The sequence below is a fragment of the Triticum urartu genome, chromosome 4A (genome assembly GCF_056163025.1).
Source record: "Triticum urartu cultivar PI428250 chromosome 4A, HENAU_Tu73, whole genome shotgun sequence".
Classification (NCBI taxonomy): domain Eukaryota; kingdom Viridiplantae; phylum Streptophyta; class Magnoliopsida; order Poales; family Poaceae; genus Triticum; species Triticum urartu.
In genome coordinates this window covers 466419419-466443529 of record NC_141876.1, presented here as the reverse complement: position 1 = coordinate 466443529, position 24111 = coordinate 466419419, and the positions used below count along the sequence as shown (strand labels likewise).

At 48.5% G+C, this 24111-nt stretch overlaps 1 long non-coding RNA gene across 3 annotated transcripts; it reads left to right on the top strand.

Annotated features, from left to right (window-relative positions):
• The first annotated feature begins 5146 nt into the window (after nt 1–5146).
• Nucleotides 5147–23637, top strand: LOC147976184 (uncharacterized). Of its 3 annotated transcripts, none has more exons than XR_015601365.1 (3): nt 5172–5659; nt 7102–15121; nt 15338–23637. It is a non-coding gene; the product is annotated as an uncharacterized LOC147976184 (long non-coding RNA). The 3 variants fall into 3 exon arrangements; XR_015601366.1 differs by lacking the exon at nt 15338–23637 and having other exon boundaries at nt 5261–5659; nt 7102–7174; nt 15019–15300; XR_015601364.1 differs by lacking the exon at nt 15338–23637 and having other exon boundaries at nt 5147–5659; nt 7102–15300.
• The last annotated feature ends 474 nt before the right edge of the window (nt 23638–24111 follow it).

The following is a 24111-nucleotide window of genomic DNA, read 5'->3' as shown; positions in this document are numbered from 1 at the left end:
CTCCACAACAAGCGTTTCAATTTGTGTATGTGGCATTAAAGAAAAGAAACTCTCTATTCAAGGTGACTACTGTACGACTCCTACTTACGACTAGTAGTACTACAGTATTGTTCACTTGTGCTCCCCGCCCCTCCATTCATTGAACAATCCCACAGGTGAATAAACATACAATAAGTACTGTATTTATATAGAACGAACAAGCTCAAACTATTTTCGCGTATTTAAAAGTTGAGGGCGAGGCTTTTCCCGAGCAGTACGCGCGGCAGTTTTTGGGTAGGGCCAGAAGACTATTTTGTTTAAAAAAAACTTCGAGACGGCCACATAGCATGGAGCCGACCCCAACGATTTTAAGCTTACATGCACGGTACATGCTATCCTAGACTACTATACACATGAAACTGCCACACGAGCGTCCGGGCTGCGCTTGGCTCTTCGCCTCTTCGGGAAGTCGAACAATGATGGAATACTACTGCATTGGAGGAGTACTACAGTACGCTTCTGGCCATCTGACACCGATTGAAATGCTGCATGTCCACCGCATGCGGGAGGGAGAGCGTGTAGCGAAAGCTTCTACTAGTCTTGCCAGCCACCACGCTCATGGGCGAGGGAGGGACGCTCCTGCCTTTGCGTGTATGACAGGTGGGCCCTACAGGTGTGTGGCCAACCTGTCATACAACCAAAGGCAGGTGCAGTTAAGTCCGCGAGGGAGAGGATAATCAAACTTCTCATTGATGTACGAGTTGACGCGACACATCAAAGCACTGCACTCGATATATTTCAATAATTTGCATGTGTGACTCCCAGATGCAGAGGCCGGGGGTCATCATCCTACTTTTCGAGAAAAAATAGACACGTGTGTGAGAGGAGTGCGTGCGTGCACCTCTTCTCTTCCTGTATAACGTACTACTAAACTCAGAGTACAAGTTTTTGTGGGTGGCACGATGGTGCGTGCGAGAAGTCCTGAGAGATAGGTTTAATGCATTAATTGCAATGCATGCATGCATAAAGTACATGCATTGGTCAATTTTCTCTTAATACTTGCATGCAATGATTTAATGCACCTTGGAATCTGAACATGTGTTGGGGAACAACCAAATTGAGCCTTATAAAATGGAAAAACTAAAATTTTGAGATATGCCCTATAAAACCGGAAAGGAGGGAGTAGAAAAAGAAGTACTCCATCCGGGAATAGTGCCGCACTTCGAAACTAGAACCGTCAATAAATTTTGAGCTTGTGTCTCGTCACATTCCAAATTACTCCACGCTATATTGAATTGCAAACCTGTTCACACCGATCACAACCTAAACGGTTTCCCACTTAGGAGCGTATTAGTACTCGGTTATAAATACTAGTATGCCAAGATGACTGCACATTCCTCCTCAACTCCTCATCCACAAAAACAAACAAGTCATTCAGCATCCTTCCCTTGTGTCTGCCATGGCCAGCGTGAGTTCTGGGTCGAGATATTACCACCAGGGAGAGGTGAGCATGGAAGCGGAAGCACGAGAGATGTCCCGCCTCGCTGCGAGAGCAGCCGACATGTCCCACCGCGCGGAAGTAGCAGCACAGAGGTCCCGCCGCGCCGTCGATGCAGCAGACTGGTCCGGCCACGCCGTGGAAGCAGCAGAGATGTCCCGCCGCGCCACGAATGCAGCAGAGATGTCCCGCCGCGCCGCGACGGCCTGGGAAAATTTCTCGCGGGCAGGCGACGACTGTTACAGGCGCATGCATGCGATCGTCCATAGCCAGATGGATCAGATCTCCGGCTCGGCGAGGTTGCAGGACGACGTGATAGCCTCGTTTGAATAGGCTACCGGCGTCATCCGGCAACTGAGGGAGGGCAATGAGAGGCTCCAGGCCAAGCGCGACCTGCTGAGGGAGAAGATCGTCTGAAGTGCAGACCTGCAGGAGGAGACCAGTGCCTTGTTGAAGAAACTTATGGACGAGAATGACATGCTCCGCAACGAGCGCCAAAGGCTGGTGGAGGAATCCGTGGATGTTCTCAAGCAGTGTCTTGAGGACACGAAAAAGCTCATCGCCGCTCGCCGCAGAGACTAGTTTCCTGGTTTCTTTTGATGTAATAATCGGTTTAGGATGTGGATTGTGTCGTCGGTTGTGAAATGTTGGGTTCTAGCGTGGATGTTTGGCCTTTGTTGGCCTCTTGGGATGTTGCGATTTCAATCTGGTAGCTTTTAGTCCTTCGTGTTAGGCTGCAGTTGTGCTGAACTTCTTCTGAATTGTGGTGGTTTTCAGTAATGAAAATCAGAAGGGGCAAGCCCTTCTTTGATCAAAAAATTTTAATCGTCCTTATATATTCATCAGTCTTGCTATAAGTCGCAGTAGATGCTATATAGGTCCGTCGGATCTTACATCAAGATCCGTGCTTTCAGATTTTCTTTTTGCTCTCTTAAGTCTCAGTCGAGTGAGACATAGCCACGCCATTAAACAGAGGCTCGGGCGCCATTAATGGAGACCTTGGGAGAGAGGTGGACGGCAGATGGAGGTCAAAGTGCTCTCCTCCCGATAAGCACGCACAGGGGTCTGATCGCACGCCTCTCGTACTCAAATAGCTACCCTGCACGGCGCCTCCTAGCTAATAAAAAATGGGGACGCGTGGCGGCACGTAAATGGTACTAGTAAGTAGAACGCCCACGGTTTCAATAATACTTGTGTTTCCGATTGTAACGTGACAACACTTGTTCCAAAATGACTTTGTTGATTGTTAATGTGTGCGCCTTCGCAAATCGGACTGCAAATTTACCACAGCATGTTGGTGCCATGTCATGGCACCAAGCCAATTTTCATTATTTTCATGCGTGTTTTGGATTTACAGGAATTAAAAAACTAAGTTTCTCAATGTTTCCAACCCAGCCACGACGCCCAGAATTTTGAATTTCATTCCCATTTCTTGCATGGAACCTAGAAATTTACCCGAGGACACACATGTGATTTTTCAACCAACTTTGGTGCACTGGAACATGTGCTTGTATTTCAAATTTGAATTATGCACACAAAGGTGGCACGTTCCCTCCCAGAACCACGAGCCTTCTTGAGAGAAGCTCCGATTTGCAAGAAGCTTATACCAAAATTTGTTCCTATTCGGCCAAGTTTTTTTTACCACGACATGGTACTACCATGACATGACACCATGCCAAGTTTCATCATTTTAAAACCAAGTTTCTCAATGTTCTCGACCGAGCCATGATGCCCAGATGTTTGAATTTTATTCTCATTTTTTGCATGGGACCTACTCCCTCCTTCCATCTATATAGGGCCTAATGTGTTTTTCAAGACAGCCTTTGACTATTGACAAGATTAATAGCACATGAGATGTATACTATGAAAATTATATTATTGGAAGCTCCTTTGACATACAAAATTGAAGGTATGCTTTGTGTAAGTTGCAAGTCATATATTATTGCTCTAACGTTTGGTCAAAGTTAGCCTCGAAAAATGCATTAGGACCTATATAGATGGAAGGAGGGAGTAGAAATTCGCCCGAGGACACAAATGCGATTTTTCAACCAACTTTGGTGCACGGGAGCATGTGCTTGTAGTTCAAATTTGAATTATGCACATTAAATGACCAAAAACTCAATTAATGTGTAAATAAGGCCAAACGAAGCCGGAATAATTCCAAAATTTAACAGGGCACTCATGTAGTTCTATGTTGCCTTTGTAAATAAACTCAAGGGGGACAATGTATATCGTTTCGCACTCAAAGGTGGCACGTTCCCTCTCAGAACCACGATCCTTCTTGAGAGAAGCTTCGTTTTGCAAAAGCTTATACCAAAATATGTTCCTATTCGGCCAATTTGTTTACCACAACATGGTAGTACCATGACATGACATCCATGCCAAGTTTCATGATTTTCAGATGTGTTTTGGATTTACAAGAATCTTAAAACCAAGTTTCTCAATGTTCTCGGCCAAGCCACGATGCCCAAATGTTTTAATTTTATTCTCATTTCTTGCATCGGACCTAGAAATTCACCCGAGGACACAAATGTGATTTTTCAACCAACTTTGGTGCACGAGAGCATGTGCTTGTAGTTCAAATTCGACTTATGCACAATAAATGACCAGAAACTCAATTAATGTATAAAAAACGACAAACGAACCCGGAATAATTCCAAAATTTAACAGGGCACTAATGTAGTTCTATGTTGCCTTTGTTAAGAAACTCAACGGGGGCAGCGTATATCATTTCACACTCAAAGGTGGCACGTTCCCTCTTAGAGCATCTCCAACAGGCGCGGCAAAAGGCGCGCCCGCACGGTAAATCTTGGTTTTAGCGCGCGCCAGCTGGTTCCGCGCGCTCCAACGGTGGCGGGAACTTACCGCGCGCGGGAAGCGTTTGCGCACCCGCAGGAGAAAGCGGCACGTGGCGCGGTAGATTTGCCGCGCCGCTACACGCGTGCCTATAAAATCCCGCGATCGCCACACGCACAGAACACAGCCACGCGCCCTCCCCTCGCAACCTCGCCGCTTTGCAACCTCGGCGCTTCGCCACCTCGCCGCTTTCCCGCTTTCCGCGCCACCATGCTGCCGCGCCATCGGGGTTCTTCGGGCTACCGCGGCGTCCGCGAGTGCCCCAACGGCTGGTACACCGCCGAGATCCGGTCCGGCGACGTCCGGCTCGGCCTCGGGTCGTTCCGGAGCGCGCACGAGGCGGCCCGCGCGTATGACGCGGCGGCGTGGCTGTGACGCCCGGATAATTAAGCTACAGTAGTTCCACGATTAATGGTGCCATGCCATTGGCATTACTGTTGCTAATCTTACCTTGGTTCAAACACGAGTCAAATTCAAATTTGAATAACAAGCCAAAATATTATTTCTTGAAACAGTAAATTAAAAATGTAATTTGGGTTGAGAATATTCACTAGGTAATTTTCATCATCAACCAACATTTTTGTAAATGTTAAATTGGCTTTAAAATATTTAAAACTGGACCAACAACTTTTATTCCAACCTTTTCAATTTATAAAAATATATTTAAACTAGTCAAAATATTTTGGAACCTTCAGTGCTAGCTCATCACCTTCCCTAGAATTTATGTGACAAATTTCGTATGTAACAAAATCGTGTGCTACAAAATTAAAAGGGCAAAATAGAGCAAAATTTGAAACAAAAAAGGAAATGAAAAGAACCTAGCGTTACTGTGCCACTGGGCCTAAATGCCACCGTGCACTGGAGCCCAGCCCACCACGGCCTTTTCCCCCCACCTCTCTATAGAGAGGAAAGCAGGGGCCATGGCACCGAGCACGCACGCGCGCCGTCCACGTCCCCGATCTCCTCGTGTCGGCCAACCCCGGTCGCGGCGATGGATAAGATCAAGCCCCGCTGCCTCTCTCTCCCGATGAAACCCTAATCCCCTCCTCTCCCTCTCACTCGCTCGCTCTCTCTCCCGAGCCGCACCGTACGCTGCCATCGTCGTCGCCGTGTCGATCCCGTGGCCATCGAGCTTCCTGCGCCACCGGAGGATGTCCAGGAGAGCCGCAGTTGACTACTTCATCGTCTGCAAGGATCGGATTGAGCGATACACCACTACCTCTTCGCAATCGAGTTCGTCTTCCACCTCGGACCTGAAGATCACCATTGTTGCTTCGTCGCGTCCGGCGCCTCCCCGAGCTCGCCGAGCCTTCCTTGTCCTCCGATGTGAGCTCCCCTCTAATTTCCCTCTCCACATTTGCTCATTTTGGTGGACTGACGCCGCCCCCATGAGCTTCGGCTCCGCTACCCGCTAGGCCCCCTGCTTCTGCCGCTACGCCCGCGCTGCTTCTCTGCTGCCACCGTGCGCTGCTGCCGAAGCTGCCCGCATGCACGCGCGCCTACACCTCGCATCTGCCTGTGCCGCACGCCCTGGCCCGGCCCCGCGCTGGCCGCGCCCGGTCTGCTTCCTGCGCTTCCGCTGCATTCGGGCCCCGGTCTGGCCGCCCGTCCAGCTGCCGCGTGCGGAGGCCTCACCTTCGGCTGCCCAGTCCCCCTGCTCTGCCGCTGGCCCCACCCCGCACCGCTGCTCGCTGCCCCCCCCCCGCCCGACTCTCAACTGCGCCGCCCGCGTACCCTCACTCCCGTGCGTCGCCGACCGTGCTCGTCTGCCGCCGCTTGCGCCTACGGCCGTCGTGCCTCACCTGTCCGCCTGCTCTGCCCGCGAGCCATGTCCGGCTGCCCGCGCGCCCCGTGTACGCCCACACGCCGCTGCACCTTGCCTTCCCCTCGGGTCGTGCTTGCCGTGCACCTTGTTAGCTGCTCGCTGCAGCCGACCGCGCCCTGCCCCACACCCCCGCGTGCTGCCGCTGCCGCTGCTCTGCCTCACACTCGCCGACCAACACCGCCCCACGTCCCTGCGCCGCCTCTCGCCGCGGCGGCCGCCGCTCTGGCCGCCTGGGCATCGCCGTGGCCCCCGGCGACCTGCAGCGCTCCACAGGGTTCGGCCACGCCCAGGCGCCCGCTGCCCGTTTCCCCCCAACGCCCTGGCTAAAAAATGTTCAGTAATAATAATAATTAAGTTAATTAAATAATTAATTAGATTAATCTACTCTAATTAGGCTAATTACCTAGTTTACCTAATTAAAACTGTTAGATAGTCAAATGTGTCAATGACAGGGGGCCCCACCCCCTGTTGACCAGTCAAATGTTGACTGGTCAACAGGGACCCCTGGACCCACATGTCGTTCTCTGGTACACCTCTATGTACACAGATCTGGGTACCCGTAGCATTTTAATCTTTGTTTTCGAATTAAGATTAATTTTAGAATATTATTTAAATCTTTTAAAGTTAATGTAAAATAAACCGTAGCTCGGATGGAAAAACTTTGTACATGAAAGTTGCTCAGAACGACGAGACGAATCCGAATACGCAGCCCGTTCGTCCACCACACATCCCTAGCATAGCAAACACGCAACTTTCCCCCTCCGATTCATTTGTCTAAAAACGCGAAGCACCGGGGATATTTTTCCGGATGTTTCCCCCCTTCACCGGTATCACCTCATATTGCGTTAGGTCACCCCTAGCACCGCGCATTGCCATGTTATGCTTTGTGTTGCTTTGTTTGCTCTGTTATTTATTGTGTTCCCCCTCCGTTACTTCTTTCCAGTAGACCCCGATACCGCTGCCGGTACCCCCGATCGACTACGATGTTGACGACCCCTCCTTGCCAGAGCAACCAGGCAAGCCCCCCCTTTGATCACCAGATATCGCCTATTCTTCTCTCTACTGCTTGCATTAGAGTAGTGTAGCATGTTTCTGCTTTCCGTTATCCTATCCTGATGCATAGCCTGTCCTTGCTACTACTGTTGTTACCTTTACCTGCAATCCTAAATGCTTAGTATAGGATGCTAGTGTTCCATCAGTGGCCCTACACTCTTGTCCGTCTGCCATGCTATACTACTGGGCCGTGATCACTTCGGGAGGTGATCACGGGCATATGATATATACTTTATACTATTACATTTCAGAGTGAAGTGGAAAATCATCATAACAAGAAAATAAAGTTTTTGTGATCTGATCGTGGAGGAGAATATTTGAGTTACGAGTTTGTTCTTCATTTGAAACAATGCGGAATAGTTTTGCAACTCACGCCACCTGGAACACCACAGCGTAATGGTGTGTCCGAACGTCATAACCGTAATTTATTAGATATGGTGCAATCTATGATGTCACTTACCAATTTATCACTATCGTTTTGGGGTAATGCATTAGAGACAGCTGCATTCACATTAAATAGGGCACCATCGAAATCCGTTGATACGACACCATATGAACTGTGGTTTAGCAAGAAACCTAAGCTGTCGTTACTTAAAGTTTGGGGCTATGATGCTTATGTGAAAAAAATTCAACCTGATAAGCTCGAACCCAAATCGTAGAAATGCGTCTTCATAGGATACCCAAAGGAAACTATTGGGTACACCTTCTATCACAGATCCGAAGGCAAGATATTCGTTGCTAAGAATGGATCCTTTCTAGAGAAGAAGTTTCTCTCGAAAGAAGTGATTAGGAGGAATGTAAAACTTGATGAGGTAATTGTACCTTCTCCCGAATTGGAAAGTAGTTCATCACAGAAATCAGTTCTAGTGATTCCTACACCAATTAGAGAGGAAGTTAATGATGATGATCATGAAACTTCAGATCAAGTTACTACCGAACCTCGTAGGTCAACCAGAATATGTTCCGCACCAGAGTGGTACGGTAATCCTGTTCTGGAGGTCATGTTACTTGACCATGACGAACCTACGAACTATGAGGAAGCGATGATGAGCCCAGATTCGGCGAAATGGCTTGAAGCCATGAAATCAGAGATGAGATCCATGTATTAGAACAAAGTATGGAATTTGATTGACTTGCCCGTTGATCGGTGAGCCATTAAGAATAAATGGATTTTCAAGAGGAAGACGGACACTGATAGTAGTGTTACTATCTACAAAGCTCGAATTGTCACAAAAGGTTTTCGACAAGTTCAAGATGTTGACTATGATGAGATTATCTCACTCGTAGAGATACTTAAGTCTGTCTGAATCATGTTAGCAATAGCCACATTTTGTGAAATCTGGCAAATGGATGTCAAAACCGCATTCCTTAATGGATTTCTTAAAGAAGAGTTGTATATGATGCAACAAGAAGGTTTTGTCAATCCTAAAGGTGCTAACAAAGTGTGCAAGCTCCAGCGATCCATCTATGGACTGGTGCAAGCATCTCAGAGTTGGAATATATACTTTGATAAAGTGATCAAAGCATATGGTTTTATACAGACTTGCGGTGAAGCCTGTATTTACAAGAAAGTGAGTGGGAGCACTACAGCATTTTTGATAAGTATATGTGAAGGACATATTCTTGATCGAAAATAATGTAGAATTTTCTGGAAAGCATAAAGGAGTATTTGAAAAGAGTTTTTCAAAGAAAGACCTCGATGAAGCTACTTACATATTGAGCATCAAGATCTATAGAGATAGATCAATACGCTTGATATATTTTCAATGAGTACATACCTTGACAAGATTTTGAAGTAGTTCAAAATGGAAAAGTCAAAGAAGGAGTTCTTGCCTGTGTTGCAAGGTATGAAGTTGAGTAAAGACTCAAAACCCGACCACGGTAGAAAATAAAAAGAGAATGAAAAGTCATTCCCTATGCCTCAGTCATAGGTTCTATAAAGTATGCTATGCTATGTACCAGACCTATTGTGTACCTCACCATAAGTTTGGCAAGAGGGTACAATAGTGATCCAGGATTGGATCACTGGAAAGTGGTCAAAAATATCCTTAGTGGAATAAGGAAATGTTTCTCGGTTATGGAGGTGACAAAGACTTCGTCGTAAAGAGTTGCGGTGATGCAAGCTTTGACGCCGATCTGGATGACTCTAAGTCTCGATCTAGATACATATCGAAAGTGGGAGTAATTAGCTAGAGTAGCTCCATGCAAAGCATTGTAGACATATAAAATTTGCAAAATACATACGGCTCTGAATGTGGCAGACCCGTTGACTAAATTTCTCTCACAAGCAAAACATGATCACTCTTTGGGTGTTAGTCACATAGCGATGTGAACTAGATTATTGACTCTAGCAAACCCTTTGGGTGTTAGTCACATGGAGATGTGAACTAATCACATAAAGTTGTGAACTATTGGTGTTAAATCACATGACGATGTGAACTAGATTATTGACTCTAGTGCAAGTGGGAGACTGAAGGAAATATTCCCTAGAGGCAATAATAAAGTTGTTATTTATATTTCCTTATATCATGATAAATGTTTATTGTTCATTCTAGAATTGTATTAACCGGAAACTTAGTACATGTGTGAATACATAGACAAACAGAGAGTCACTAGTATGCCTCTACTTGACTAGCTCGTTGAATCAATGATGGTTATGTTTCCTAACCATAGACATGCGTTGTCATTTGATTAACGGGATCACATCATTAGAGAATGATGTGATTGACTTGACCCATACATTAGCTTAGCACGATGATCGTTTAGTTTGTTGCTATTGCTTTCTCCATAACTTATACATGTTCCTATGACTATGAGATTATGCAACTCCCGAATACCGGAAGAACACCTTGTGTGCTATCAAACGTCACAACGTAACTGGGTGATTATAAATATGCTCTACAAGTGTCTCCGAAGGTGTTTGTTGGGTTGGCATATATCGAGATTAGGATTTGTCACTTCGGGTATCAGAGAGGTATCTCTGGGCCCTCTCGGTAATGCACATCACTATAAGCCTTGCAAGCAATGTGACTAACGAGTTAGTTGCGGGATGATGCATTACGGAGCGGGTAAAGAGACTTGCCGGTAACAATATTGAACTAGGTATGATGATACTGATGATCGAATCTCGGGCAAGTAACATACCGATGACAAAGGGAACAAAGTATGTTGTTATGCAGTTTGACCGATAAAGATCTTCGTATAATATGTAGGAACCAATATGAGCATCTAGGTTCCGCTATTGGTTATTGACTGGAGATGAGTCTCGGTCATGTCTACATAGTTCTCGAACCCGTAGGGTCCGCACGCTTAACGTTTGGTGACGATCGGTATTATGAGTTTTTGTGATTTGATGTACCGAAGGTTGTTCGGAGTCCCGAATGAGATCACGGACATGACGAGGAGTCTCGAAATGGTCGAGATGTAAAGATCGATATATTGGAAGGCTATTCGGACATCGGAAAGGTTCCGAGTGATTCGGATATTTTTCGGAGTACTGGAGAGTTACGGGAATTCGCCGGAGGGGTCAATGGGCCTTCATGGGCCTTAGTGGAAAGAGAGGGCAGCAAGGAAGTGTGGGGTGCGCCCCCTAGGCCCAAACCGAATTGGTTTAGGGCTTTGGGGGCCGGCCCCCTCTTTGCTTCCCCTCCTAGTTGGACTAGGAAAGGGGGAACCTACTCCTAGTAGGAGTAGGATTCCCCCCTTGGGGCGCATCCTATGAGGCCGATAGCCCCCTCCCCTTGCTCCTTTATATACGGGGGCAGGGGTGAGGGAGTCCTGGACTAAGGGGTCCTCAGGCGTTCGGCATGTTGGCCATGGGCCGGACTGATGGGCTGTGAAGATACGAAGACTGAAGACTACACCCGTATCCGGATGGTACTCTCCTTGGCGTCGAAGGAAAGCTTGGTGACCGAATATGTAGATTCCCTTCTTTGTAACCGACCTTGTGTAACCCTAGATCCTTCCGGTGTCTATATAAACCGGAGGACTTAGTCCGGATAGGACACTCATTATCATAGCCATACAAGCTAAACCTCTAGGGTTTAGCCATTACGATCTCGAGGTAGATCAACTCTTGTAATACTCCTATTCATCAATATCAATCAAGCAGGACGTAGGGTATTACCTCCATAGAGAGGGCCCGAACCTGGGTAAACATCGTGTCCCTTGTCTCCTGTTACCATCGACCTTAGACGCACAGTTCGGGACCCCCTCCCCGAGATCCGCCGGTTTTGACACCGACATTGGTGCTTTCATTAAGAGTTCCACTATGCTGTCGCCAAAAGGTTTGATGGCCCCTTCGATCGTCAATAATGACGCTGTCCAAGGAGAAACTTTCCACCCCAGACAGATCTTTGTGCTCGGTGGCTTCGCATAGCGGGTCAACTCGTTTGGCCATCTAGAGCAGATCGAAAGCTACGCCCCTAGCCATCAGGTCAGATTTGGGAGCTTGAACTACGTTGCGGACATCCGTGGAGACTTGATCTTCGCCGGATTCGAGACCGCAGTAGCCGCTCCCGGTCACCCCGATGATCATGACCTAAATCTGTCATCAGGCCGCATCCAGGAGATTGCTCCTGTAATCGCTCTGGCCCCAGATCCAGAGCAAGCTGCACCTTCCAAGGACGGGAGGATCAACTCCACTACGGAGGCCATAGATTCCACGGCGTTAGAGCCGCACATAGACTTAACCTCTCATGACGTTTTTGTCAGCAGAACCCCGGACTCGTCTCCGGTCGTAAGTTCCGAACCACGTGAGCCCGCGGACGCCGAGCTTGATCATTTATCGATCTTCAAACTCAGCGCCGCAGACATCTTCCAGCACTCGCCTTTGGGCGATGTGCTGAACTCATTAAAAAACCTATCCTTGGCGGAGGACTCACAGCCGGACTATATCCGGCTCGAACTAGGGGCTGACGGTGGAGAATTTTGCTTCCCACCCGCCACCCACTTCATAGCCACGGTCGAGGATTTGACCGACGAGCTTGATTACGACTCTGAAGACATCGACGGTATGGACGACGACGCCGGAGATGAAGAGGCCCAGAACCCGCCGTTCACCGGACACTGGAAGGCCACTTCCTCGTATGACATATACATGGTGGATGCACAAAGGAGAACAACAGCGAGGACAAGGAAGATCCAGCTGAGGATAAACCTTCTAAAATACAGTCCAAGCGCCGGCGGCAGCGGCGCCGCTCTAAGTCACGCCGCAGTAAAGACAGTAACACCGGCACAGGAGAAGATAATACTCCAGAAGGTGTGGAAGACAACAAAGACCCCATTGAAACAGCTAATGAACAAGATGAACGGGAAGATGGGCAGGCTAGCCCTGGCAAGCAGGCCACGCATGAAGATTCAGAGGATGATAATTACCTTCCGCTCTCCGAGGACGAGGTGAGCCTCGACACCGAGGATTCCATCGTGCCTGAGGAACCTCTTGAGCAGGAGCGCTTCAAGCGCCAGCTCATCGCCACTGCAAGGAGCCTGAAAAAGAAGCAGCAGTAGCTTCAAGCTGACCAAGATCTGCTCAATGATAAATGGACCGATCTCCTAGCAGCCGAAGAATACGGCCTCAAGCGCCCAGCCAAAAGCTACCCAAAGAACAAATTGCTACCTCAGTTTGACGAGGAGGCGCCAGAATACATCCCTCCATCGTACAATGCGGCAGACCGGCCACCATGTGGCCGAGACAAAGCGGCAACTCACGCTGAACACCAGCCAGCCCCGCCTCAGCGCACAGGTAGAGGTAAGTTAGCCCACGGTTATACATATGACCTCCGGTGAAACCTGAACAATAAAACAGGACATACTAGATCAATCTACAGATCGCGAGGGCGTGCCTCAACACGCGACGACGGCCACCTATTCGGACGTGACAAACTTAATCATGCGCGGGCCGAAAACCGCAGAAGGACTCCATCAGAGCCACATCGCGATACGACCCGATATAGAGGCGCCGCACACCCTCATTGCTTCACTGATGAGGTCCTGGATCATGAATTCCCAGAAGGGTTCAAACCCGTGAATATAGAATCATACGATGGAACCACGGACCCCGCGGTGTGGATCGAAGACTTTATTCTCCACATTCATATGGCCCGTGGCGATGACCTCCACGCCATCAAATACCTCCCTTTAAAACTCAAGGGGCTAGCTCGGCACTGGCTCAACAGTCTGCATGCAAATTCTATTGGTAGGTGGGAGGACTTGGAAGAGGCCTTCCTAGATAACTTCCAAGGTACATATGTTTGACCTCCGGACGCTGATGACTTAAGCCATTAGTTCAACAGCCCGGAGAGTCCGCCAGGAAATTCTGGACTAGGTTCTTAACTAAAAAGAACCAAATCGTCGATTGTCCAGATGCCGAAGCCCTAGCAGCCTTCAAACACAGCATCTGCGACGAATGGCTTGCTCGCCACCTCGTCCATGAAAAGCCAAAATCCATGGCAGCCCTCACGGCACTCATGACCCGCTTCTGTGCGAGCGAGGACAGTTGGTTGGCCCATAGCAAAAACAATGCAAGCGACGCAGGCACCCCTGAAGCTAAAACTAGCAAAGACAAGTCTCGACGCAATAGATACAAGCGTCGAAACAACAGTGATAACACCGAGGACACATCAGTCAATGTCGGATTCAGGGGCCCTAAGTCCGGTCAGCGGAAGAAGCCATTCCAAAAGAACAATTCAGGCCCATCCAGCCTGGACCGCATACTCGATCGTCCGTGCCAGATTCATGGCACCCCAGACAAGCCACCTAATCCTACAAATAGAGATTGCTAGGTTTTTAAGCAGGCCGGCAAATTAAACGCCGAGAATCGGGAAAAGGGATCGCAAAGAGAGGACGATGACGAAGAGCCCCAGCAACCAAACACAGGGGGACAGAAGAAGTTTCCCCCTCAGGTCAAAACGGTGAACATGATATACGCTACCCACATCCCTAAGAGGGAGCGCAAGCGTGCGCTCAGGGACGTCCACGCGATAGAGCCAGTCGCCCCAAAATTTAATCCATGGTCGTCATGCCCAATCACCTTTGACCGCCGGGATCATCCGACCAGTATCCACCATGGTGGCTCAGCCGCACTGGTCTTAGACCCAATAATTGATGGGTTCCACCTAACTCGCGTCCTCATGGACGGAGGTAGCAGCCTTAATCTGCTCTATCAGGATACAACGCGAAAAATGGGCATTAACCCATCTCGGATCAAGCCCACCAGGACTACCTTCAAAGGACTCATACCAGGTGTAGAGGCCCGCTGTACGGGCTCAATCACACTAGAGGTTGTCTTCGGATCTCCGGAAAACTTCCGAAGCGAGGAGCTAATCTTCGATATCGTCCCCTTTCGCAGCGGCTATCACGCACTGCTCAGACAAACCGCGTTCGCTCGATTCAACGCGGTACCACACTATGCTTATCTCAAGCTCAAGATGCCCGATCCACGCGGCGTCATAACAGTCAACGGAAATACAGAACGCTCCCTCCGTACAGAAGAGCACGCAGCTGCCTTAGCAGCAGAAATAGCAGCCTTCTCAAGCAGAACCTTAATTTGGTTGCCGAGCCCATGGACACCATTAAGAGGGTCCAAACTACTCTGCTGCAGGAGAACTCGGCTCGTCAGGAGCTCGACTAACAATCCGGCCTCCGTCGTAGTTCCGATCTAGTGGTGTCATTCGTGCCGCGCGTACATAACTACGCACTCAAAATCCCAAGGGCATCGACGGAGGCATAGCTAGCTTATGGTCTGGAGTACGGCTCAAACGACATCGGATACATACATACTTTCACTTTTACTTGTTTCCTTTTTCAGGTCTCAATCCCACAGGCACCATCTGATGGTCTGGTCATCAGTCCTCTTGAAGGATAAACACACCAAGACAGCGAGAAACGCAGACGTATGGGGGACTTTTTAGGTAATTCTGTTAACGATAACTTTACCTGTTTTTCAGGACCCACATGCAGCTCTCCCTTGGTTCCGGCATGTTAAATAGCTTGTTGCTTATCACACTATCTGTATCAACGCGCTTTGACGTGCTACTTAAATTACAATGAGAATAGTTTTTAGCTGGAGCTTCAGGACCCCAGCTTTTTACCTTTGTAACTTCTCTGTTTTCTTTCTCTTTTTTCAGCTCCCCTGTGGATAACCCAGCAGGTCGCACCCGTACACTTTGGTACGTATCATGTTCGCCAGGGGCTGCACAGCACCCCACACTATGGCAACAAAAGTCCGAACACTTTTTATAAGTATAGTTCGGCACCCCGAATTTAGCATTATATGCATTGGCTCCGAATCATGTCTTTGGTCAATAGTTGGGTTGCCCGGCTCCTATGCTTGCTACCTTACATTCCGCTATATCAGCTAAGGTAGTAAAGGGAGAACTACTGCGATTGTGCCTTGGTTTATCCAAAGGAGCACCTCAGTAGAGAAAGCTGAAAACTGACTGTCATGATGCGGCGAGAGTCGGTCAGCTGTTTGGAGGTCGCAAATCGTTGGAGATTTCTTCCGCATTACGCGAAGGATCGGTACTTCCCAATCAGACGCTTATGGCACTCTAGTTCGGATACTAGGGGCTGCGTCCATGTTTTTATTGTCGCACTCCTATAGCTAAGTGAGGGCGTTACAGCTGCATAGTCTGGTTGCCTGGTTCATTGCGCTAAACAACTCCTTCAAGGACCATCTAATTGGATCAAGATTGTTTAGATTCCATCCCGAACACCCTCGTACTACCTACGTGGGGGCAGAAGCCGACGACTGGTTAACCCTCAGATTTCATACAACATGGCCACACAGGAAGTAAAAATTTAAAAACATAGCAAGCATTATATTGCATAAACACTTTGTTTTATCATACAAGGCAGAGGGAGCTCGCATACATTCATTCAAAGATAGTGTCCTTCGCACAGTGATCCGCAACAATGCGGGATCCCTCCAGGACACCATCAAAATACAACTCTGGTCGGAGGTGCTCCTTGCCCTCAGGTGGCCCTCGGTCATTAGCTTCTTGGCATCCATCTTCGCCCAGTGTGTTTTGACGCTGGCAAAGGCCATCCGTGCACCTTTGATGCAGACCGGCCGCTTTATAACCTCAAGCCGGGGGCAGGCATCAACAAGCCGCTTCACAAGTCCGAAGTAGCTGCTGGGCATCGGCGCGGCAGGCCACAGTCGGACTATAAGCTCCTTCATGGCTAGCTCGGCCGCCTTGTGTAGCTCGACCAGCTGTTTCAGCTGGTCGCTGAAGGATAACGGACGTTTTGGTCCAAGATATTGAGACCAGAACAGCTTCTCCGTAGAACTCCCTTCTTCGGCTCGATGGAACTCGGCAGCATCTGATATGCTACGCGGCAAATCCATAAACGCCCCTGGAGAACTCCAAATTCGGGTAAGTAAAAGGAATGCTTCCTTCACAGACTTGCTTTGCATAATGAAAGCCTTACCCGCTGCGATCTTCCGGGCTGCCTGGATTTCCTGAAGGGCGCTCTGGGCTTCGGCTCGAGCCTCTTGCGCGCTCTGGAGGGACTTCGCAAGTTCGGATGCTTGCATCTTCAAATCACGCTCCAAGGACTCACACTTCTTGACGACGTCTTGGAGCTCTTGCCGAACCTCGCCGACCCGGGCCTCGTGCTTCTCGCGCGCAATACGTTCCTTGGCCGCTTTGTCCTCAGCCTTTTCTAAAGCCTTCTTGAGGGCCGCCACCTCGGTCGTGGCCCCTAATAAAGTTCATGGCACTTTATTCAGCACAAACCATTCATCCTTCCTAAACACACACGCAGGTTACTACATACCTTTGCTATCCTCTAGCCAGCAGCGACGCCTGCTTATTCACATAGACATATTATGTTAGACTCCTGCCAAAATTATTTTGATCCCCTGTTCAGTTTTTCCTTTCCGGACACCGAAAAGGGCATCAGGGGCTACTGTCCACATTGTGATATTTTTTTCTACAATTGTTACCTCAAAGCCTGTTAAAAGGCTAGTGCAGGCCTCGGCCAGTCCGCTTTTGGCGGATCGAACATTTTCGATCACCGTACCCATAAGGACACAGTGCTCATACACAACGGCGGCGCCTCGCAGCGCTTCTAGCAGATTGTCCGATGCCTCTGGTTGGACAGAGGTCGTTGGTGGAACAGGCACACCTCCTCCTTTCGGGGAAGGCCGTTCGCTGGACTTCGGAGCCGTGTAGGTCTCCGGAATGGTATCCGGCTGAGGGCCGAAGAGAACTTGGAACCCACTGCCAGTCCCCATGGGGGCTTCTTCCCCCTGTGTCCGGCAGCCGAGGAGTCATCCTGCGGCACCACCTTAACGGTTTCTAGAACCTCCCCCTGGTCTGGAAGATCCTTTGGACACCACCTCGTCATCACCCTTGGGTGAGGCGGAATGAGCGGGCGGCGGAGACATGCTATCCATCTCCTTTGAGTCTAGCGAATCCTCTGTCGAGGATCGTGGGGAGCTGTCGCGGGCCGGACTATAATGGCATAGTTTAAACATATTAATATTATAAACTGGAAGGGCCAGGTATTGGGAGGTGCATAGGGTTTTAGCGCTTACGAGGCAGCCCGAGGCTTGGTCCGGGGCATTCGCTCCGGACTGCTTTCAACATCCCATGCGGAGTTATCCGCAAGGGAGCCCTTCCCCCTCTTGGGCGCCTTCGCCTCCAGATTCATGGAGGCCTCTCTTTTCTTCTTTCCCCCCTCCGAGGGGAAGCTGCTTTCTTATTCCTCCTCGCCGTCGTCTTCGGCGACCGAGGAGTCAGTCTCGTCTTCGGACGGCATGTCCGGAGCTCCCTTTCTGCGAAGGCCACTCCTGCTCCCTTTGGCCGTCTTCTTGGCCTTCTTCTCCGGCACATCATAAGGCGCCAGAAATAGCATCTTCGTTAGGAGTGGGGTTTCCTCGTCTTCGGGAAGTGGAGCGGGAAAATTAATCCGCTCCGCTATGTCGATCCAGGCCTAAAAATTGATAGGAAGGCTTAGACTCCTTCCCATAATATGCCAGTAAAGGCTATAACTTGAATACATGAAAGAACTTACCGAATTGGCCTGGCACTTTAAGCTGAGCCCACGATCTTCGGTCGTGGGCGATGGTGTCTCGCCGGCCTTGAAGAGCACTTTCCAGATATCTTCAGGCGTTGTGCCAAAGAGCTCTCGTAGCGTCTGGTGCTTGGCCGGATCGAACTCCCACAAATAGCAAGACTGGTGTTGGCACGGAAGGATCCGGTGAATGAGCATAACCTGGATCATGTTCACGAGTTTGATCCTCTTGGTTAGCATGTTCTGAACGCAGGTCTGGACCCAGTCAGCTCGCTCGAAGAGCCCTAGGCGAGGCCCTTCTCTTGCCAGGAGGTAAGCCGCAACGGAGTTCCAGATCGAAATTCAGGGGCCGCCGCCCAGTTGGTGTCGCGCGGCTGGGTGATGTAGAACCACCCCGACTGCCACCCTTTCACCGTCTCCACGAAGGAGCCCTCGGGCCATGTAACATTGGGCATCCTTCCCACCATGGCGGCTCTGCACTCTACTTGTTGGCCTCTCACCACCTTCGGCTTTACGTTGAAAGTCTTCAGCCATAGGCCGGAGTGAGGAGGGATACGGAGGAAGGCCTCGCAAATGACTATAAATGCTGAGATGTTGAGGATAAAGTTGGGGGCTAGATCATGGAAATCCAGGCCGTAGTAAAACATCAGTCTGCGGAAAAATGGGTGGAGAGGGAATCCCAGCCCACGGACGAAATGTGCGAGAAATACAACCCTCTCATGGGGCTCTGGGGTAGGGACGATCTGTCCTTCGGCCGGGAGACGGTGAACGATCTCCTTGGCCAGGTATCCGGCCTCTCGAAGCTCCTTGATGTCTTTCTTCTTGACAGAAGAAGCCATCCACTTGCCACCAGCTCCAGATCCGGACATGGTTGAGTGCTTTCTCGAGTGGGGAATAGACGAGAACTTGGGCGCTAGAGCTCAAGAGTAGAAAGGCAGGAAGAAGGCGTGGGGGAAGAAGGAAGAATCTTATCTCCTTATAAGGGCAGTGAATATTGAACGCCACCCCACTCGCCTCAAGATTCGCCTGTTCCCAAGGGTTGTGTAAACGGCACGATTGGGTTACCCACGCCTTTATTGATGAGAATCCCGTAATAAGGGGACACGATCTCTGCTTCGACAAGACATGCCAATGGCAACCGCGTCTCGAAACGTGGAGCGGTAGGCAAAAAACGGTTCAAAATTATGACCGGATGGACGTGATGTCATGTTGTAAAAGTTGTCAGCGGATTGGAATCGTGTATTATTATATTCTCTCTACGGTTGTGTGTGGTGTGTGTTACAGGTCCGGACACGATCAATTCGTCCAAAGACTATTCTAGAGTTCAGAAGGAGGAACCCGCCTTGCAATGCCGAACACAGCACTACGCGCCGGATACCTTGTCATTGAAGCCAGGTTCAGGGGCTACTGAGGGAGTCCTGGACTAAGGGGTCCTCGGGCGTCTGGCCTGTTGGCCATGGGCCGGACTGATGGGCTGTGAAGATACGAAGACCGAAGACTGCACCCGTGTCCGGATGGGACTGTCCTTGGCGTGGAAGGCAAGCTTGATGACCGAATATGTAGATTCCCTTCTTTGTAACCGACCTTGTGTAACCCTAGATCCTTCCGGTGTCTATATAAACCGGAGGACTTAGTCCGGATAGGACACTCATTATCATAGCCATACAAGCTAGACCTCTAGGGTTTAGCCATTACGATCTCGAGGTAGATCAGCTCTTGTAGTACTCCTATTCATCAATATCAATCAAGCAGGACGTAGGGTATTACCTCCATAGAGAGGGACCGAACCTGGGTAAACATCGTGTCCCTTGTCTCCTGTTACCATCGACCTTAGACGCACAGTTCGGGACCCCCTACCCGAGATCCGCCGGTTTTGACACCGACAAGGGGGGCACCCTAGAACACACAAGTTGATCATTGATCTTTAGCCGTGTGCGGTGCCCTCCTCCATCATAATTCACCTCGGTAATATCGTAGCGGTGCTTAGGCGAAGCCCTGTTCTGGTAGCAACATCATCACTGTCATCACGCCGTCGTGCTGACGAAGCTCTCCCTCGAAGCTCTACTGGATCGTGAGTTCGCGGGACGTCACCGAGCTGGACGTGTGCAGATCGCGGAGGTGTCGTACCTTCGGTGCTAGATCGGTCCATCGTGAAGACGTACGACTACATCAACCGCGTTGTCATAACGCTTCCGCTTACGGTCTACGAGGGTACGTAGACGATATTCTCCCCTCTCGTTGCTATGCATCACCATGATCTTGCGTGTGCGTAGGAATTTTTTTGAAATTACTGCGTTCCCCGACATATATCTCACCTCACGTTTTGTTAAGTATCGGAAGCAAAGGGAATAACACATGATAACCAAAGGTTCACTCGAGTGTACTCACAGGGATCAATATGGATGTCCATGATTCCGCTATCAGTAATTGAGCGAAAGGGGTTTTGTTCATGTCTATGTTTACCGAACCTACAGGGTCACAACCTTAAGGTAATCACGATCTGCTAAGTATTATTAGAGTAATATTTATGAGGAAATATTTATGAAATAGTTTCATTAATATTGAAAATAATTTTGGGAGGAACCGGAAGCGTTTCGGGGTCACCAGAAGGATTTCGGAGTTTACTGGGTAGTGCCGATGAATAATATATAGATGAAAAATGTTTCTAGAGATGTTAAATTAATAATAAAAGGCTTTAATAATAGTTTGAAGACTTGTATATTTAATTAAATATCAACGGTGCTTAAAAGGCCAAGTGGTGAAAATGATACGTGGCCACATGGACCCAATAGGAGGTGGCACCCCCTTTTCTTCTTATAGAAGGAAGGGGAGACCGAATTGGAGGGGGACTCCCCCTCCTATGGCCGGCGCAAGGGGGAAACCTTCCCCCTTTGTGGCACCCCCTCTCCTCTCCTCCAACCTATATATACTTGTGGATGTGGCTTTTGAGAAACACAAGTTTTGGAGCCTCCAGATCTAGTTGATCCAATTAGAGTTAGACCTCTTCCGCAAAAAAATAGAGCTAGACCTCTTCCACAAAAAAATAGAGCTAGACCTAATGCTCATAATTAAAATCCCAGTGTGTTCTAATCTTCTCTGTCTAATTCTCCGATGGTTATTAGCTCTGGACAGTGAAGCGTTGCCGGCTCATGAAAACTGTATGCTTGCAATATGTTGATTCTAGTACGTACGTTTCCCAACAATGAGTATGCTCAAAAACAAAAAAGAAGGTCGTGTGATATAGAAAAAACAAAGTCACCATGCCAAACTTTTAAAATTGCCATCCCGTACATAAAAAATGTTTTATTTGGATAAGCCCCAATTAGATTCTATACTGTTGTGGGATTGTTTCCAAAAACATAAAAAAATCACACGTAGAAATTTCATGGTAAAAAAAAGAAATAAAAAATTGCCATGCCATAAAATGTAAAAACTCCAATCTACTAATAATAAAAATTTCATCCTCTTAATAATAAAAATGACATCCTCTTAAAATTTAAAATGTCATGTTATTGACTATTAAAAATCCATGTTATTAATAATAAAAGTGCCATCAACTTAAAAAAAGAATTCCATGTCATTGGCTATTAAAATGTCACCCTCTTATGAATAAAAATGTCATGTTATTAATTATTAAAATTCCATGCTCTTAATAATAAAATTGACATCCTCTTATTAATAAAAATATCAAGTTACTAATTTTTAAAATGACATGCTCTTAATAATAAAACTGCCATCCACTTATTAAGAAAAATAACATGCTACTAATTATTGATTGACATGCTCTTCATAATAAAAATGTCATGTGAGAAACCACAAATGCCATGTATTGGAAGAAAAAAATACCATGGTTTAAATTTAAAAGATTGCCATGCTACCTATAATAAAAATGCACATGGCAAATTAAAAAAATCCCCACTAAAATTAGGGATTTGTATTCTTTCACAAAATAGAGAAGTTAGGATTTTTCTTTTTTACAAATGAATTTTCCAAACTCAAATACATAGTGGATGTTTTGAGCGCAAGTGTTCATGAAACCCTCTTCAGCCCAAGTGATGAGCGAGCATTGTGTTTGCCGGGATTGGTCCCCTGGCAAAAGTTCACCAAATAACACTTTTGGTTTTAACAAGCCCGCAACAGGGGTCATTTTGCAACAAGTCTTATTGCAATTGCAACATGCCTAAACAACCATCTCCGCTCGCGACCGCGTTCGCCGCCAGGTTCGTCTTCTCCGACTACGACACCCCTCTCCGCCGCGTCGACTGCATCGCCTCCGTTCGCTCCGCCATCTTTACTGATCCGGTGAGCCGCCACGATCGACTTGCAATAAAGTGGTAAGCCTCTCACCGGCGGCGTCGGACTTCTGCCCCTCCCACACCTCGTCTGTGGCATCCTCTTTCTGCCCTCAACCGGCAAGCGCCGCGTCCGCCTCTTCCTACACGAGGACGCGGCGCTCCCAAGGTTATATGTGCCCTGTGTCAATCCTTATCCTCGACTGCCAGCCGGCCTCGTCGGCGCGTAAATCACCACCACTGGTACGATTGTGCTCAAGAGCCAGTGGGAGTGGACCGAGAACGAAGGAGCTTTACTGGAGTCACCGAAGTGGCCGTCGGTTTGCAACAACGGCCGAGTTGCGGTCAAGCCTTCTGAAACATGGGTCAGGTTGGAAAAAAATCGAATAGACGGAGGCTGGGTTTTGACCGTCTCATAAAGAATAGATCCAACGGCCATGAAGGTGGCGTACGCTCGTGTGGAAACATATATTGCGATGGGTTTTACTTTCTCTTGTTTTGTCCTCAATGGTGTTTGCGGCAGAGACGGGCAAAACATTTTCGCCTTAGCCTCTCGTTTCTTTACTATTGCACCTAGATGTCTTTTCTCTACCTTTTTAGGGTACTTTCTTAGTTAGTTTTTTTTCATAAAAAATCAGATATATTATAAAGATTCATCGGAAGTACAAAACATCTCAAACATAATAAAAATTATATCGAGTTCCATGGACCACCGAACAACCATTGCCGCCGTCAGAACGAGCCGTCGACGCGCCATTGCCATGCCGTAGGCGGCCTGACCTTGTCGATAACAACCGGAAAGTTTTCGTGCACGTGTCCCTAAGGACCAGCGTCCCGGAGTTGCAGTCGTCGTCGTTGAATCCTTGAATCGAGCTGAAGAATTTGACACCAAATATCGCATTTGCGTACACATGACGAGAAATCCTAACCGCGCTGCCCCGAGAAACTAGCAGGAATCTACGCCGGATCTACATCTAATCAGTCGCAGCGGACGAACTTGAGGAGGATCGGAGCCCGAAAGACCGACTCGAGCCATCCGTCCAAACGCCGCCCCTGCGAGAACTAAAACCATACCTATCTACTAGCCGGAACGAGGCACCAGAAATCCCCTTCCCGCCACTGGTCGCCGAAGTGGTAGGCGAAGGGGGGGAGGGGGGGGGGGGGGGGCTGGCGATTTCCACGGGCTCGCCGGCGGAGATCGAGGGAAGGAAGCCTTTCCCTAATTGGCTTGCGAGAGAGAAAAGAAAAAGTCTACTTGTTTAACATATTTGTTGTTATGTCTTTTAAGAGTGAGATCTGATTTTTCTTTTATCGAATGAGAAAAAGGTAAGGACGCGACGCCTCCTGGCGAGTTCGTAGCGGCACCGGCCGATAGTATATTCTGCCGCGTGAGCAACCTGAATCATCCACTTTTGCTAAATACTACCAACCTTTCCGACCCTGGCCATGTATGACGAAGCACACAGCGTTAACGAGGTCGTTAACTGATCACTTGCGCCCTCTCTCAGATACGGCCTCCGGCGTCGTGGACTCGGAGACAAGTCGCCCTCCCAAATTCGGCCGAGAGCCGAGACCTTATCACCCAA